Source organism: Cavia porcellus, unplaced genomic scaffold (genome assembly GCF_034190915.1).
Source record: "Cavia porcellus strain 051 isolate PalLab524CR breed Dunkin Hartley unplaced genomic scaffold, mCavPor4.1 scaffold_31, whole genome shotgun sequence".
NCBI classification, from domain to species: Eukaryota; Metazoa; Chordata; class Mammalia; order Rodentia; family Caviidae; genus Cavia; species Cavia porcellus.
In genome coordinates, this window is record NW_026947514.1 from 21,131,630 (window position 1) to 21,149,164 (window position 17,535).

Here is a 17,535-nt window from a genome sequence, read left to right on the forward strand (position 1 = left end):
AACAGAAAGAGAAATGAAACCCAAGCCTGACTTTAGAATTTTCTGTTCTATCACCAAGTACTAGGCAGCACACAAACACCTAAAAAACATGAATGTCTGTTCCCTGGGTGTTAACAATGAATTGGAGTCAGGAAATACACAATTAAAAGTACTAGGACTTATTTCCAACACAAATTACAACCATGTGCTTGCTTGGAAGCCACTGTATAAAAATGCTAGAGGTGTACAGGGCAGGAGAGTAGAAAGAGAGGCAGGATTCTTCAAGAACATGGGCTTGGGTGGCTGGTTAAAAACACGGTTATTGGAACCAGCCTGATGGGAGTCTGAATCCCAGCTCCAAGACTTGCCCATGTGAGCTGGTCAAGCTACTGATTTTCATGAATTTAGGATTCCTCAGTTGAAGGCACCACTACTTATTAGACAAATGTCAAAGAGGAGAATACCAATTAAGCTAGTGCATGATACAGGGATCTAGCTTATAAATGCACCCTGATTTCAGAGACATTAAAATGTAAAAACACTGCATATTAGAACAGTTTTGAAACATTGATCATAATCTCTCTGAGCATCAGTTTTTTTGCCTTTAGGTAATCATCAAGCTATGGGGTTATTACAGACAAGCTCAAATTTTCAGGGCCTGGGCTGAGAGTATAAACACAGGTCCATTTACCACATTTTTAGTATCTTAAAGTTAGAAATCAAGCAATGAACTATGAAAAATGTTATCCTCTTTTCTCAACAAAGATATTTTCACAATAACCTGAACAGCCAAGCTTGGGTTTAGAGTCCTCTGACTCCTCAGTCCTGCAGCAGAATGTAGCCACATGAGCAGAGCTGACCCTCCTTTTCCTGCTTCTGCTGCCATACCCAGCTCTGTCTTGAACATCCTGGGACCTCAGCCATCTATGAAGCGCCAACCTCAGCCAAGTCTTGGTCACAAGTGTTGTGCTCCCTGCAAACAGCTATATGTTGGACATCCCTTGGGCCTATAAATAATAGTCTTACCTCAGAAGAAGAGATTTGGCAAAGAGATTCATGTGAGTCCTAAATCCAGGAGTATTTGAGAAAGAAATTCCATGGTCACAGTTACCTGCCATGGATACAGGATTGGAGTCAACAAGTACACTAACTCCAAGGACCTCCAATCCATGTCAGGGCTATAGCCAAAGAAGAACAAGACCTGCAGCTGCCTTTACAGGTCCCCAGGTGGACAGGTTACAATAATCAAATCTCATGAAAAGAAATAAGCATGCATCATGCACCCAATATCCATAGAGGCTCTATACACAAATGTGCCCCATGCCTTACAAAGACAGAAAAAAGCTAATCAGATTCCACAGACATAGCAGCGACTACCTCTTAGTACATTCAAAGTGAAAGACAATAGATGATACATTTTTTTTAATTAGGACAACTGGAGATGTGTCTGTAAACTGTGATCATACAGGAAGAGGTCCTAGAGTCCAGGCCAGAAAGCTTAGTTCATAGAAGAGTTACTGCTGACTTCTACATGAGGAATGCATGCATGAACATGATTTCTGTTGAGAGCCACGAGCACAGTACAGGAAGGACACAGAGAACTCCAGGAGGAGATAAGCACCAATGCTAGTAAGAGATAGTGACCTCAGCTGTAATTCTAATAGAAATACAAACAATGGAAATACAAACAGTGGCAATAGAAAGCAAACAATGCAGGAGAGAAAGGTTTTGAAAATGCACAGTTGTGGTTATTGAAGAACAAGGATAAGGAGTAGTCAAGGCCTTCCTTCTTCCCAAAGAACTGGAGTCAGAGTAAAAATAAAAGGAGAGAGAAAGAACTTACTACAAGTACAGATTTTATTTAAGATAAAGACCTGAGAGGGGTCATTGGCTCCGAGGTGCCAAAAGCAGATGTCTCTTACAGAGTAAGGGTTTATAAGGTGTTAAAGAGAAGGAATAAGTTACAGGCCTGTTAGTCTCCAGATCAGATCTTTGAGTCTATGGTCACTGGTCCATCTTGTGTGGGTGTAAATCTCTCTATACTTCTGAGGCTGAGAGCTTCTTGGCTGGAATGATTGTTCTACAAAACAGGACTTAGGCCAGGCCAGTTGATTAGGGATACTGTTTTTTTTTTTACAAGACCAAAACAATGGGGGGAAGGGTGAGAACATATAGGAAGATGTCCTTCAGTCTTTTCCTTACAGGCAGGAAGATATCAAGGCAGGACGATATCACTGGCAGGAAAATATCATTGGCAGAACCTAGAAAGCTGCAAGGAAATCCGAGGGTCCCTTGAAGGAGATAAACCTAGGTGCCTTGAAATGACAGTTTACTGTCTCGGTATGCAAGTGCATCTCCTGAGCACTTAAGCTTGTTTGTAGTACTCTGTCTCTCCCTCCACCTGTCAGAAATTGCCCTCGCTGGTGCCACCACAGAGTTCCTATAACCCAGTGAAAGCATTATTTTGATCTCTTAATGTCCAAAAAGACACTATTTAGTCTGTCAGTATACCCAACAATTACTGTATTGCCAAAACACACCTTGCTAATAAAATACAGACATAATATTTTCTTGTCTCCTGCTCTGCCCTTACACCAACACCTGGAAAATGCACAGCAAGACACCTATAGTGTCACCGAAAATAGACGCAGGCAGATTTAAAACCAAACAACAAAATAGATAAAGCTAATGCAACAGTGCCATCTAGTGAAGAAAAAGAGCCTCCAAAAGCATGGATGCTTTATATTTCTCAAATTTAAGATCTACACATTTTTACCTAAATGGATCCAGTGCAGAGTGGAAATTTAAGACTTTTCATTTAAAGTATTAAATGAAATTGTATTACATAATGATTAGCTTTCAGAAATATTCCCCTTTAAGATCTGGCATTGGCAAATATGGAGAAATCTTAATGTTGGTTGTATAAATAGAAGAAATTAGTGGAAATCCATGATTACCTTCACAGTCCAAGATTAGAGAACAAGAACTTGACACTAAGTAGTAATAAGATCAGCAACATATTCCAGTCTCTCTATTCTGAGACCCACTTGCTCTCTGTGACCCCCAAGCTGATGGAGCTATGACTCAAACTGAAAGACCACTTGCATCTTCCAGCTCTGTGCTTTGTACCTGGCTGACCTGGAACAATTGAAAACTCTCTTCTGTCTTTCATCTACAAAATGACAACAATATAATAATAATGCTCAGTCATGGGGAGTGTTGTAAGTCTTAAAGGAGATATTTTGGGGAAAGTATATCACACATGGTTTAGTATGACGAAGGTTAGTTCTCTCTTCTAGTCTACCTATCCCGTGTCTTTTATCTGCTTGTTTACCAAAGAAGAATGAGACACCTAAAAGTCCACTTCTTTGCAATGCTGGTATTCAAATTTTAACACAATGAATACCGAGACCCTACTCAGTGTCGAGCACAATTTCAGGTTCAGAGGACAGGTGAGGCTCTTCCTGGTGAGATGTGTAATATAAGGAGACTGTGGAAGGAGACAGCATTGTCACCACATAGTAGAGGCTTGTCAGAAAGTAACCCTCTCAGAATGGATTTTGATCTAGGTGACCAGAGGAGAAGATGGAGACAGACAGGAGCTACTAAGGACTATTCCTGGGCTCTTGCAAAAGAGAGAAGGAGCAGCCACCAAGTTTTCATCCAATGGAGTCACTTCACTTAGACTGAAGAGCTTATTGCTCCTTGTTTTGGAGAAGAGCTAGAAATAGCAAGAGATATTCATACTCCAAAGAAGCAGTCTATAAGCGTGTTTAAACCCTGCACAACGTCTGCCCCTAGCAGCCTCTCCATCTCCATTCCAGAGCCTGGAGCCCCATTTCAGGATTGTTTCAAGTCAACCGATCTGCCGGGCAGAAGAAATAAAAATCAGAACGCTCTCCTGGCTTTCCTCCTCTTCTTCCATTTCCTTCTCAAACTTGGAAGACCCTTTTGGATTGTCTCAATGTTTCATACATGACAGATATATTATCATTGTTCTGATTTAACTACTTTGGAAGTTGCACTTATCTCTGCATTTCCCGCAGCCAAATCTCAGCCACCTGCTGAGATCTCCCAGTCAGTAGATCTCTCAGTTTGTACTTTCCAAAATTCTACAGTACACTATCAAATATTCTAATTTCTTTTTCAAACTAGAATTTATTTAAAGCTCTATAATCCCACACTTTGGCTGGATGACACAAGTTAAGTTTCTTTCTGAAGATTTTCCCAAAGTCCTCAGTATCTCAGTAAGAGTTATAAATTTCTGATATAGTACATGATGTATTACACAAAATCTGTTGGCCATAGAACTCTTTCTTCACAGAGCCGTTCACGGAAATACGCTTCGCAAAGAAGGTTAAGTTAGCATCAGTGTCTGTGTCTGTTATTTCCTCAGACTTTGCTAGACATTTACTGTCTCAAAGCTTTTTCTAATACATCACAGCCTGTTATGGCTTATGTCTAGATGTACCCGCAAAGCTTCATGCAATCATCGTTAGGGATTTTCAGAGGTGGCCAGATATATAGGGCATAAAGATGGAATGAAGTGTTTGATGCTGGGATTAAGGGTGCGTGGTTACTACATTAGTTCACTGATTGATTTGCCATAGTATAGATAAGATAAATAGGAAGGCCCACCCTGGGTGCAAGTGCTAGCCTCCCTAAAGGCATGTAGCCTGGATAGATTATAAAGGACTGAAAAGGGGCTGCTGCCGCATCACTGCTAGCTACCTTCTACTTGCTCTGCTTTCCTGGGGACTGTTTCTCCTCTACATGACCCTGTGCCATACCAACCTGCCTACAAGCTAGCCAACTATGGACTGAAACTTCTACAATCTGAACCAAAATAAATCTTTCCTCCTTTAACTTCAGGTGTTGGGTATTTTGTTTCAGCAACAAAGAAAGTAACTAAGATCCAGTCTCTTCTTACCTTGGTCACATAGCACACTGACCAATACTCTCCTGTCTTCTTGCTCGAGGCAGCTGGGTTAGATAGAAATATTATAGGCAGTCAGACAGGGATAGACCCTCCAGGGAACCAGCATAGAGGACCAGATGTCTTGTGACCTTGGAGTAGACAGACACCTCCCGCTGTGGACCAGATGTCAAAGCAAAAAATCAAACAATTACACCCATATCCTAAGGACTGATATTCTGACTAGGGCTCTACCACCCTGAGGAAGCCAGGAGTCAGCATCCTAACTCCCTACAGGAACAGTCGCTGCTCTTGAAGCATGCCTGCTTGCTTGCTTCAAGACTCAATTCCCCATTTGTCCCCGATTTAATCAATTTTGCCTGAGCAATTATTTTTATTCATTGAGCATAGTTCTGTCCCACCTAATGCTCACCTACCTTGTGAGTTCCCACTTTTCCCCTCAAATGAACACACTTCACCTCATGGTTTTGCTCTATAAATATTTCTAGAAAAGATAGGGTCCTCGGCAATCCACTCGAAACACTTTCTGTCTCTCTCTCAGACAGAAGCTTTCTTTTTCTCAATAAATATGTTCTGTTCTTAACCTCTATTGTTCCTAATATTCATTCTTCAGTTTTACCAGACATCTAGTAGGTCAGGAGTTTCATTCCCCTATGTCATTCTCACATTAGTTCTCTATAAATGTGTGTATCATAGACTAATGTTATGATTCCCTTAGTTGATTTTGCATTTGTCCTTCTTTATTGTAGACTCTGTTATACACAAGTTTTCTGGAAAGCTTGTAGAAATCCTGGTACTTGCACAATGTGTGGCTTGCAGTAGATATTTAAGGCCAAAAGAAAGACAGAGACAAGGAAAATGAGGACAGGGTTGACTATGATTAGAAAAAGCACAGTTCCATAATTGGGCTTCGGATCAATCACAACCTATTTGAGCCTTCTTTCTTCCACTTCAGCCAAGGAACACTAAAAACGTTTTTCCTGACTTCCTTGTAGGACTGAGGACTTTAAGAAGATCGCTGAAGTAAACTGAAAGTACCAGACCAACATAAAGTGCTTTGCACCATCATTAGCACCAGGCTGACACATCCCCTTCAGTTCTTCTCCAAAGAGGCCAGGGCACCGTGTCCTCAAGGGAAACAAAAAATATACGCTGCACATATTTTTAGCTAGAAAGATCCTCCCAGTTCCCAAAATAATGTCTCTTTCTGAAATCTGATGCTTGAAATTTCAGTAACACTAGATAATTTTTATTTGCATTAGATATGATTATAAATACTTTGAAAAGTATAAATTATTGATATCAATTCCTTTCCTAGGAGAAATTTCTAAAGGAGATAATTCCAGGCCTTCAAAATGCAAGCAAAAGAATCAAGTTGATTCCCAAGCAATGCAGGGAAATGCTGTTGTCTTCAGAATTTTATTTGGGGAAAGATTCAGATTAAACTAACATTTATTGAATACCTATGCTATATAAAATACACCATTCTCAAACAAATTATAAGCATATCTGTAGGGATGCAATAACTCCAGCAATAGGTTGCAGGCACAGATTGGAAAGCCAAGACTGGACTTAACCTTGAATTTAACTGGGGAAAATTTTTAAATTTTAAAAACAAAGGAATGAGAGAGTTTGGTTTGGAAACAGGAACTGAGTATTCACTTGTAAAGTCTCACTAGCATTGAGGTTGTGGTTTATCTGATTGTCTAAATGCAAATCATTTTGTAATTCTTTTTATTGTTAATGGATTCTATCCTATTGGATGAGGCCATCAAGATGTTAATGTGAATTTAGATTTTGAAAGAGAAAACTAGAGAGCAGTCACAATCAGACACCTGGATTTCTCCCAATTACTGCCCCCAATTATTTCCATACCTATAGCTGACATGTTTAATCTCTGTCTCCTTGCCTGGCCGACAGCTTGCATGGAGGAAGAATGCTAGCTAACACACTGCTCAGCAGGCTGTGGGTCCAATTTAAATAATTAAAAGCCTATTTCATTTCTTCTCTCCTTCTCCAGAATGCCCTAGAAAAGAAGGTGCAGGCCCAGGCTTGATGCCTGTAACTTGTCAGGGGAATAACTTACTGACCTTCTTTAAGCCCCTTTCTTTACCAGCTCCTCTCTGTCTGTCCCCTAGGACACAGAAGATAATTTAAAGCTATCAGACAATAACCAATAAGCAAGGGTCATCTCTATTGCCTAGCTTAAAGGTCTTTGATCTAGGAAATCATCAATTACTGCTGCCTGTATTAGCCTTCTGGTCAACCATGTGACCTGGACTGGTCTTCTTATTCTTTAAGTAGATGAGGACAGGAGCCACACAGCAATTTCTGCTGATGAAGTGATCTGCAGTTCACTTGAACTTGGAGTCTGCCAAAGGTTTTTCAACGAATTGACCCTTTCCCTTCTCCTCAAATAATTCAAAACCTCTTTCCATCTGACAAAACCCTGCATCATCATTTTGTTGCTTGACATGGGGATATTTGTATGTAGCCCTTTCATGCGTTGCAGGTCCACATGTGCCAGATTTTGTTCCAGCAGTCCTGTGTGCTCTTTTCTGCCCTGTTAATGTTTCAAGGACAACTCAATATGTTTGTTGCAAATGAAGATCATGGGATCAAAGATCTCATTTCATGCATTTGTATTGGGTCCTGGTAATTTTTTTTTTCAGCTTTAATTTTTTTAATATATGCTTGCAGTACATAACAATTATATTCCTTGTGGGATGTTGGTACATCCCCATAATTCTTGAATTGCACTTGGACAAACATCATGATAGTGATAACACAGAGAACTGCATTCCCAGAACCTGTATTTTGAGTCAGTTATCTGGGTCTTACACACACCAAAGTTGGAGAACCCATAGCCATGACGGGATATAAACAAGTAAATGAATAATGCAGGGACCATTTTATTACTAAGTAAAAATGAAATAATAGAGGCTGAATAGGACAACAAGCAATTTGCTGCAAAAGATGAAAGACATTAGAAATTCTTTAAGGTGACCTTCAAGCTATCTGTAAAGTTGACTAGGAGATGACAGACAACCATGGGAGGATAATGCTCCAGACACAAGGAAAGCATGGGCTGTTCTTGTAATAAGAATTTAGAGTTTCTTTGGAAATTGTAAATAATACAATGAATAGAGAACTAAAGTGCACACTGAAATTTGAGGTACAGTGGGAATTAAAGCTGACAAGGAAATAAACCACAAAGGCACTTGAAGTTTCTCTTCAGACATTTAGGGGAAAGATCTGATTCTGTGTTTAAGAATAAATTTATATAAACAGAAACTGCAGAGAGATGGTAAGAATAAAATATATATCATTAATATATCTACAAATACTTTATGTGTATGTATATAATATATATATATATATTACATTCCTCTTTACAAATAAGCAAATGGAATTGTTGTGAAACTGTATGGAGCAAAAGGCTTTATGAAGTTGTCAGCATATACATAGCACTCAGAAATGTCAGCAATTATTTGACATTGTTACTACTTAATTGTTATTGAAATATGGCAGTAGTGCATACTGCTCAATAACTGTGTTTTTGTTTGGTTAGAGGACAAAGTTGTCACCTGCCATGGAAAAGAGCTAGCAAAAGCAATGTACCATTTATTAGAAAGCTGAGCATTCTGATCATAACAGTAACTCACTATGGTAGATATTAATCAACTCACCTATAAAACAAGAATGACTAACCTGCACAAGCTCATGCAACTACTAAACAACAAGGCTGTTTGTGCACCTAGATCTCACTGTTAGAAAGAGACACTGGAGGATGAATTGGCTGTTTCAGAAGTAGATGCTTAAGGCTTAGAAAAACGTCCTGAACTATGTACATTGCAGGCAAAATGTGCATTCTACTATACGTTGCAGACAAAGGTGGTGTCCAACTGACACTAGAATAGATTTCTGTAATTTGGCAGGATCAGTCCAGAGTCTGGGATGTGTATGATGAAAGAGAGGAGTTCTAGAGCATAGTCTTGTTCCTGAGCAGGACGATTCATTGATATGTTCCTCTTAGGTAAGGCAACTCTATAGTCTAGATTTTCTAGGCCAGGATTCTTTCTGTATAGTCTCTGACATCTCCAAGTGCATTTTTGGCATAGCTTACTGTTCCACAGATTCAAGACATACAGAAGGATTCGTAAGAGTCTAAATTTGGCATCTCAAATTGTCTTTTGAGGATTACAAATCTAAGCAGAGCCGGCATTGGGACCCAGAGAGAAATGTTAAAGTTTTCCCTCCCCAGGGTCTTGCCTTTTCTTTTCTTTCCTACTCTTTTCTTTTCTGTGTCAAATCAAAATTTTTTATTATCAATCACATACTTCATAAAGATGGAGTTTAGCAAATGGGCCAGGGACCCAGCCCGCGGGTCAATCCGGATCCGCGTGACAGTTTCCTGGGGAAGGAACGGGGATTGACAGAGGCAGGGTAGGAGACAGAGAGACAGAGACAAGTCAAGGAAGTCCAATCAAGCCTCGTTTACTGAGAGAGTGGTCACGGCTTTTATAGGGCAGGGGCGGGCCGGTGGGACAGGAAGAGGCTATGGGGTGATCTCTGATGGTCATCGTCACATCCGTGTACCTGACCTGAGTAGGAGAGGATTATGGTTAATGTAGGTGCATTATGTGCCCATATGAGGGAGAGTTGGGGAGACAGCAGCGGGGCAGTCATGCCGCTCCTTACAGGCCAGGGTTGTTTTTCAAAAGGTTTAGCTGTGTTCCTGTCCTTTTATTTACATGCAAGATCAGGGCTCTGGTAGCATTACATGCAGTGGCCACATTTACCAAATCCCCCACTGTAAGTGCAGCCCTGGAAGCATTTGGCACATTTTACAGGGCAGCAGGAGCAGTGACTCTTGGAGGAGGTGCATCTGCACTCTGCATTTGCAGGAGCTCACAAAGGTACAAGAGCTGCCAGTGGCACAAAGAGTAGCAGGGGTCCACAGTAAGCCAAAGCAGCTCTTGGAGTCTGAAGGCAGACTTGTAACTGGTGCACTGGAACTTGGAGGCACTGTGCTCTCCAGGTGTTTGAAATCACCAACCAATGTTAACAGTCACTTGACTAGACCCTGCTCTCAACCCACTCTGTGTCTTCTCTCTCTTCTGTTTCTTTTTGTAATGGATTGAATATGCCCCCCCAAAAAAATTCATATTATTCTTCAGGAACCTCAGAAAAAGACATTACTTGGAAATAATGTAATTAGCTAAGGAATCTACAGATGTGTATAATCAAATTAGGATAACAAGATAACATCCAGAGTTTAAGGTGAGTTCTCAATGCAATGACTGATATGAGTATTGGAAGAGAAGATACAGGAAAACACCCGGGAAATAAGGTGATGCAATGATGGTAGAGGAGTGCAGCTGCAAACCAAATGTCGAGCATTACTGGAAGCCACCACTGGGAGGAAGCAACAAAGTTTTCCCTAGAGCCTCTGGAGATGGCACAGTGCCACTGACACTTTTGAACTTTTGGCCTGCGGAACACATTTCTGTCCTGTTGTTTTCAGTGACCCAGTTTGTGGTCATTTGTTATGGCAGCCCTCAGAAATTAATGCATCCTTGCAACAATTTAATCTCTGCCCAGAATTGCTCCAACATCTTAAATGTCCGTGGATGTCCCTGTGGCTCCAAAAATAAATTGAAAATACCCTAAACCTCAGGGCACCAAAAGACTATAGAAATAAAATACCTGCTCACAAGAGACACATCAGACATGAGACTTCAGGCCCTCCTAGGGGCTCACAGAAACAGTTAGTGGGAAGAGATCCAGGCTTCCCTGGTGGATTTCCTCATTGCTTTAATGTCCTCCCATTAGTGGTAGCAGAGGACTTGACTTTTCTCTTTTTTCCCCAAAGACACTAATGGACTCTTACCGGAAAGTTAGTAAAGCCTTATTGTCTTCTTTCTCTAATCATTTTCCCGCTTTCACAAAGCTTCTGCACAGGTCAGTTTTTGCATACTTACTATGCTTTTTGCCTACTCCTATCAATCCTATACAATTAAACGTACATGCAGTTATCCATTTCTTCAATTATGTTGAGATTGAATAAACCCAAGCAGGCTAATATCACTCTGAACAAAGAATAATACTATTGCTGGGTTTCACATTATGACACTCCAGGATCAGCACTGGGTATTTTAGTGTCTCTTTTTCTTCAAAGTATCTGTTCATTTCATCATGTGTCATAAGATCAGTTCTCATAAACTGTTTATAGATTCTGTACATGCATGAGTCTTAACACATATTTCTATCCTTTCTTTATTAGAGGGAGAAACAAAACAAAACATATTCCTATAAACAAATAAAACAAAAAAGACATATAAGACCATAATACAAGGAGTTCTACCATAGTTCCTGTGTTATCTCGTTATCTTCAATAGAACTAGCTATATCATCTGACATAGTATAATTGAATATATCAGTGCATAACAATATTAATAACACAACTTAATATATACTAATAAAACTACAAAAACTGGCAATTATCAAACCAGAATGTGTACTGTAGAGTCTTGTCATCATCAGTGTAGTTGCCTATACTCTCAGACTTGATACTATCAATCATATCAGTTTTGAATAAAATCTTCTCTGCCTCATTTCTGTTATGCTCTGTTTTTGCCATCAGTTGTCTGCTTATCTTCTTCATTCTGTGTTCTGCTACATTCACTGAGGCCTCTCTGACATTGTTCCTGGAATCCTCGTACTTTTCTCTCTCTCTAGAATGCCCTGCAGTATTCTCTGTAAAGTTGGATTTGTGGTTGCCAAGTTCCTCTTTGTCTTGGAAGCATCTTGTTTCTCCATTGATTTCTAGAGACATTTTAGCAGGGTATATCAATCTGGGCTGGAGGTTATTTTCTTTCAGGGTTTGGAATATTTCCCTCCAGGCTCTTCTTGACTTGATGGTTTGTGTCAAGAAATCTGCCATTATTCTGATGGGCCTTCCTCTGTAGGTTATCTGTTGCTTATCTCTAACAGCTTTTAATATTCTGTTCTTATATTGAATTTCTGGGATCTTGATTGTTATATGCCTAGGTATAGCTCTGTTTTGGTTGTAGGTGGCTGGAGTTCTGTATGCCTCATACATCAGAATATCATTTCCTTTTCCTATGTTTGGGAAGTTTTCTTTGTTTCTGTGAATAGCCTTAGTAGTTCCTTTGTTTGTACCCCTGCTTCTTCATTCACATTCTTTATTCTCAAGTTATAGATCCTCTTGTCATCTTCTAGCCTTTGTATTGTTACTGCTTGTTCCCTTATTTTTTTTAAAAAAATTTTTCTTTCATAATCCCACGTTGAAAACCTGTCCTCCTATTTGGATAATCTAGCCTTAGTTTCTTTCAAGCAAATTTGCCATCTTTCTGTGGAGTTTTTAATTTCCTGATAATTTCTTTGAATCTGCGTCATGTATTCTATATTTTCTTTACATTCTTCATCAAATGATTCTCTCCTTGTTTGAGTTCCTCCCTTCTTCCATCTGTGTCTGCTTGAGGGGTGCTTAGCATCTCTTTTATTAATCTTCTTACATCTTGCTTTACTTGGCTAAATATTTCACTTTTGAACTTGTCTAAGAGGTCCCAAAGATATCTCTGTATGTCCACTGGTGCCATATCTGATATTGCATGTTTGCTGTTCTCATTCTCCTTTGTATTTACCTGTCATGGGTCAATGTTCTCAGGGTTGGGGGCTGGGGACTTTTTGTTGTTGCTTCCTCTTCCCATCTTTTTTGTTTCTTCCAGGAGGCCCCAGTTTCTTTCTTTATTGTTTATAATGCTTCTGAAGCATGCTGACTAGGTGACCCTTCCCACTGCAGTGTGCTAATGAGTTGCAAACAGGGGCAGCATATGCTGGCCCCTCCCCTCTGGGTCAGTCAAACTTCGAGGCTTCACTGCGTTAGTGTGTGCCACCACCATAGGGAATTGATTTCAGATAACCTATTGGGTCTCAGCCAGGTCATATGACCCAGGCCTAGCTCACTCCACCAATCCTGTGTGGGAAGGGAACAACTGACTGAAGTCACCACTGTCCCTTGTACTTGCCAGTCCTGCCCGGTCCCAGAATGTTATCCACAGGCCGTCTTTCTGTGGAATGGCGCCAGTCCCGTCACTCACCACAAGTCAATGCAGGCTCCTCACCAGCTCAGCTCTCCCTTCGGCTGGCTGACCCCCCGACCTCAGTGTGACTGCGCCTCCAGTGAGTCGAAGCGGCGGGACCTCAGATGGCTTGGCTCGGCAAGTTGCCCGCTGTGGCAAGAGCACTGAACCTTTAGCTGTTCCAATAATAGCACCGGGACTGTATGTTTGATTGGTTCTTTTCACCTTAGTTTCTTCCTGGGACAAGAGAATTCATCTCCCTCTGTTCGGAGCTCCCCATGCTGTATTATGTTGAATTCTAAGTTGACTATCTCAGGGATCCTCTGTAGCCAGCTGTTATCTATCTGCCATCTTTGCTCCGCCCCTGGCAATAAGATTTCTTCAGTTTGCTTATTATCTTATGGGACCACATCAACACGTATGATGTTGGTCATTGACTATAACATCATGATGTAGCACATGACTTTTGCTCAAATGTCTCTTTTAATTAGTAGTGGTATCAATTACAGATGAAAACTGCAATAAGAAAATAAATGGGTAAGAGCAGTTCTAACAACGCTACCAGGTGAAATACTTCCTATGTCAGCAAAAATGTCCCAAACCAAATGCATGCACGTGGTCTCCAAGGTTTTATGCACATTCCAATCTACCTTCTAAAAATCCTGATAACCAGCATATTCTCCCAGAACAATTCAGTGGGAATGCCTGTCACAAGACCCAAGAGTCCCTTACTGCTGAAAATCTTCAGGTGATTTCTAAATGTAGCAAAATCTGGGATATGGGATAGTTACCAAATGAGCCAGATACATAGGTTCTACCATGAATCTGTAACTCTGCAAAATGAAAATCAAATTATCTTCTCCTTATCAGAAATAGATTGTCAAAGAAAAGGGACTCTGAGGTTCTTGGGAAAGACCTTATGTAAATATGAGTTATTTTAATTGCAAGTTGCAGATGTCTGATATATATATTTTATTCTGTTTAATAATCCAAATGAGGCCAAATGTCCCAGGGATGTGAAATCAGCCCATCTTTATGCCTAATGGGTACCAAACATCCAAACGCAGGTGTTATGAGAAGTGGCAGAAGCAATCATGAGTTCAGTTCTACCACTGGGACAACCTTCAGCTGCACACTTTATTGGAGGCAAATCTCCCTATGGTTCAGAATCTGTTGTTATTCACTCCTGCCTCAGCAATGTGCATTGCAGAGCAAGTAGCCTTTTCTTCACTGACTGATGAGTATATTAAGGAATAGACCTTATCCTCTCCTCCCAGGCTCAGTAGCCTCATCATACAAAATGAGAGTCTAATATTAATCTGCTCATCTGAGTCTAATTCAACATAAAACCTGCCCCAGTCTAATGGTGAAGTCCAAAACTGCTGATATACCACACAGTAACCTCCTGAGTCTTGTTTTTTATTCAGCAGTAACTATAGCAATAAAAAGGTGGGAGAGAATATAAATATTTAAGCACCAAAATAAATCTTTAAATGTTGAACAACTGGGTTATGTGATAGGTAAACTGGAAACGTGTCCCACGGTGGCAGCTCATGAGATAATGATAGGAACAGCAAAACCTGGCCTATTCCTCTCCTATCAGTACAGCATTCGTGTGTGTCATCTTCATAGTAGTTTAACTGAGTAGTTCCAGCAGATGGTGTTTTTATTGCCCTGTGTAAACAGTACTAAGTCATTTTTAACTCTTTCTCAATAACTCAGGCTTCCAGTCTAGGAGGAAATTGTCCACCTCTCTTGTCCTATATAGATGCTCATGCAGAAGAGTACTAACATTTATGGGGTACCAATTGCACACCAGACACTGCTGTAGGAATTTATTAATGCAAATTTACAAGGAACAGCTACTAAGGACACAGCCAAGATTTTAACTGAGTGTTGATTCCATTGCTGCGATTCCTGTCATCACTGCCCTAGAATTCTGAATATCTGTTTTCATTAATAAAATGTATAGGGAGAAAAAAAACAGTTGAAAATGTCTGCAAAATGGTTGTCCTCTTAATCTATGGCTAAGAGCATCCAAATTTGTATGGCTTGTTCTTGTTTGAAATTATTACCATATAGGACCTTTGACATGTTGCTTGATTCTGTTTTATACTTAAAAAAATTATCTTTTCAGATATGAAACTCCATCCTTTGCTTTATCAATCTAACTAATTACATCATTGATCAAACTCCTTTTTAAGAATTTCATTATTTTTAAAGATAGAAATCATGATTGCTACAAATGATAGATGGCAAATATTTTATTCAACTCATGAATTGATGACGGAACAATTGAGATATATAGAACCATTTTAATAAATAAATGTTAAAAAAAGACTGCTGGCTTACATTCAGCATTGATTCATGTCTTACAGTGTATTAAATGATAACCTTTGGGGTCATCTTTTCAAGAGACAGATATGATTAGCATGTCTACTGAACAAAATGGATTAAATTGGCCTATGCTCCTAGAAAGTTGTAAAATAGACCAGTTAATAAAGATTCAAGATAAACTAGTGCTTCAAAACACAATAATCTCTCTTGCTTATTTCAAAGATTTGGATAATTTTTTAACATTAAAACACTGAAGGATATCAACTGAATATTTCTACATGGGTAAAACAAAATACTGCTGTGTGTATGTGCGTTTTGGTTTTTGTTGTTGTTCTGAGGCCTGGAGAGGGACTGAGAATTGAACTCAGGACCTTAAAATGCCAGGCAGTCACTGCACTGCTGAGCTGCATCCTGGGCCCCATTAAAACACTGAAGCAGCAAAATTACTCTCAGGTGTTTGCAAAACCCTCCAATCAAGTTTCAGAGTTCAAAGCTTAGATACATTCACAATCTGAAAGGTATCCCTAAGTAACTGGATGATAATGTAGTGTAAATTGTACACATTTGTCTAAAATAAATCAAAGAGAAAGGAAGATTATAATAAACTGAGTTAATTGAAGAAAAAAGGCATCATGGAAAAGGAAGCCATATTTTGAGCAGAGTTTGATAGAAATTATGGGATGATATTTAACGAGCATCAAAAAGAAAGATGATCCAGATGGCAAGAACAGCGTGACAGTAAAAGCAAACACAGAGATGAATCAATACAACATGGGTTCTCAGCTGTAGCAGCACACTGCCCTCACCTGGGAAGATTTTTAAAAATCTTTATTTCCCCAAGCGGCACCCAGATGGATTAAATCAGAACCTCAGGGGATGAGATCTAAGCCTCAGTAGTTTGTGAGGCTTCCAAGGTGACTGCAGTGGGCAGTCATGGATACTCAAGGGTGGCTCTTGGGTGGATGGCACCAGGAATTTGGAACTGCAGACTCCAGCTACCCCCTCCCTGGCTACTAAATCAGACTTTACACATCAAGATCCCCTCATAGAAGTGCTGATGGGGTCATGGGCTCTGGATCATTTGGTTTAAAATATTGCTGAAGGTGTTCGTGGGCAAACTGTTACTATCTCTGTCAATTTGCTACCCATGGAAAGGGAAGTTCCTCAGGATCATCTAGGTCCTAGATGTCAGAGCACTAGAAAACTAAGCCTAAAACACATAATTAATGCAGAAAATATAATTAGAAATAGAAAATCAGAACTCCCATTCTCTATAAGCTGCAAACATCTAGTTAATGACAGCATCTACAGTTACTTAATATGACGTTTCAAAATACAACAGCAATTGATAACACCATGAATCATTCCAATTTTGTGGCCTGGGGCATTAATAAGCATCCTGAAACACAAAGACCACCACCACTCCAATATAAAGTCTTCAACACAAAGTCTTTCATCTCTGAGTCATTCCATTTCAGAATCGACCGAGGACAGACCTGTTTTCCCTGGTTTCTGAGAGTTGGTTAAACCCTTGCTGTCCACTAAAATCACATTTTCCATGGCACTTGATCTGTCCATTAAAATCACATTTTCCATGGCACCTGATCTAGTAAGAACATTGCTTTGCCTGCACCCCAGGGGTTCCCCATGTAAACAACACTCCATTTGGTCCTTTATATAAGTGAAAGTTTGAATCATCCCAGTTTATATACATGAAGCTCATTGTTTAAAACATACCTTTTGAGGCTTAGGAGTCTAGCATCGCTTTTAGCACATGATTAGAAAAGCTGCCTTAAAAAAGAAGAGCAATGGACTTTCCCTGTAAATGGAAAGGGACAGAGGGACAGAGCAGAGTCTTGGATTCCACAGAGGCAACATGGATACCTTGATGATATCTAAAACTCAAATTTCATCCCAGCTAAGGGACAATGTCTCGGTGCCTGGATTTCAGCTCATTGACAGCCAATAGAAAGGAAGAGAATGAAATCCCCAGCCCTAGAAGAAAGGGAGAGTCCAGCATGGCAGTGCTTATTAACTGGAAAAAGGGAGCACCAGGAGCAACCACTTTAAATGGGAGTCTGGGATGCAGCAGCCACTTCTCTCACTTCCCATGTATTTACCACTACCACAAGCAGGACATGGTGACACAGGCCTATAATCACAGCACTGTGCAGA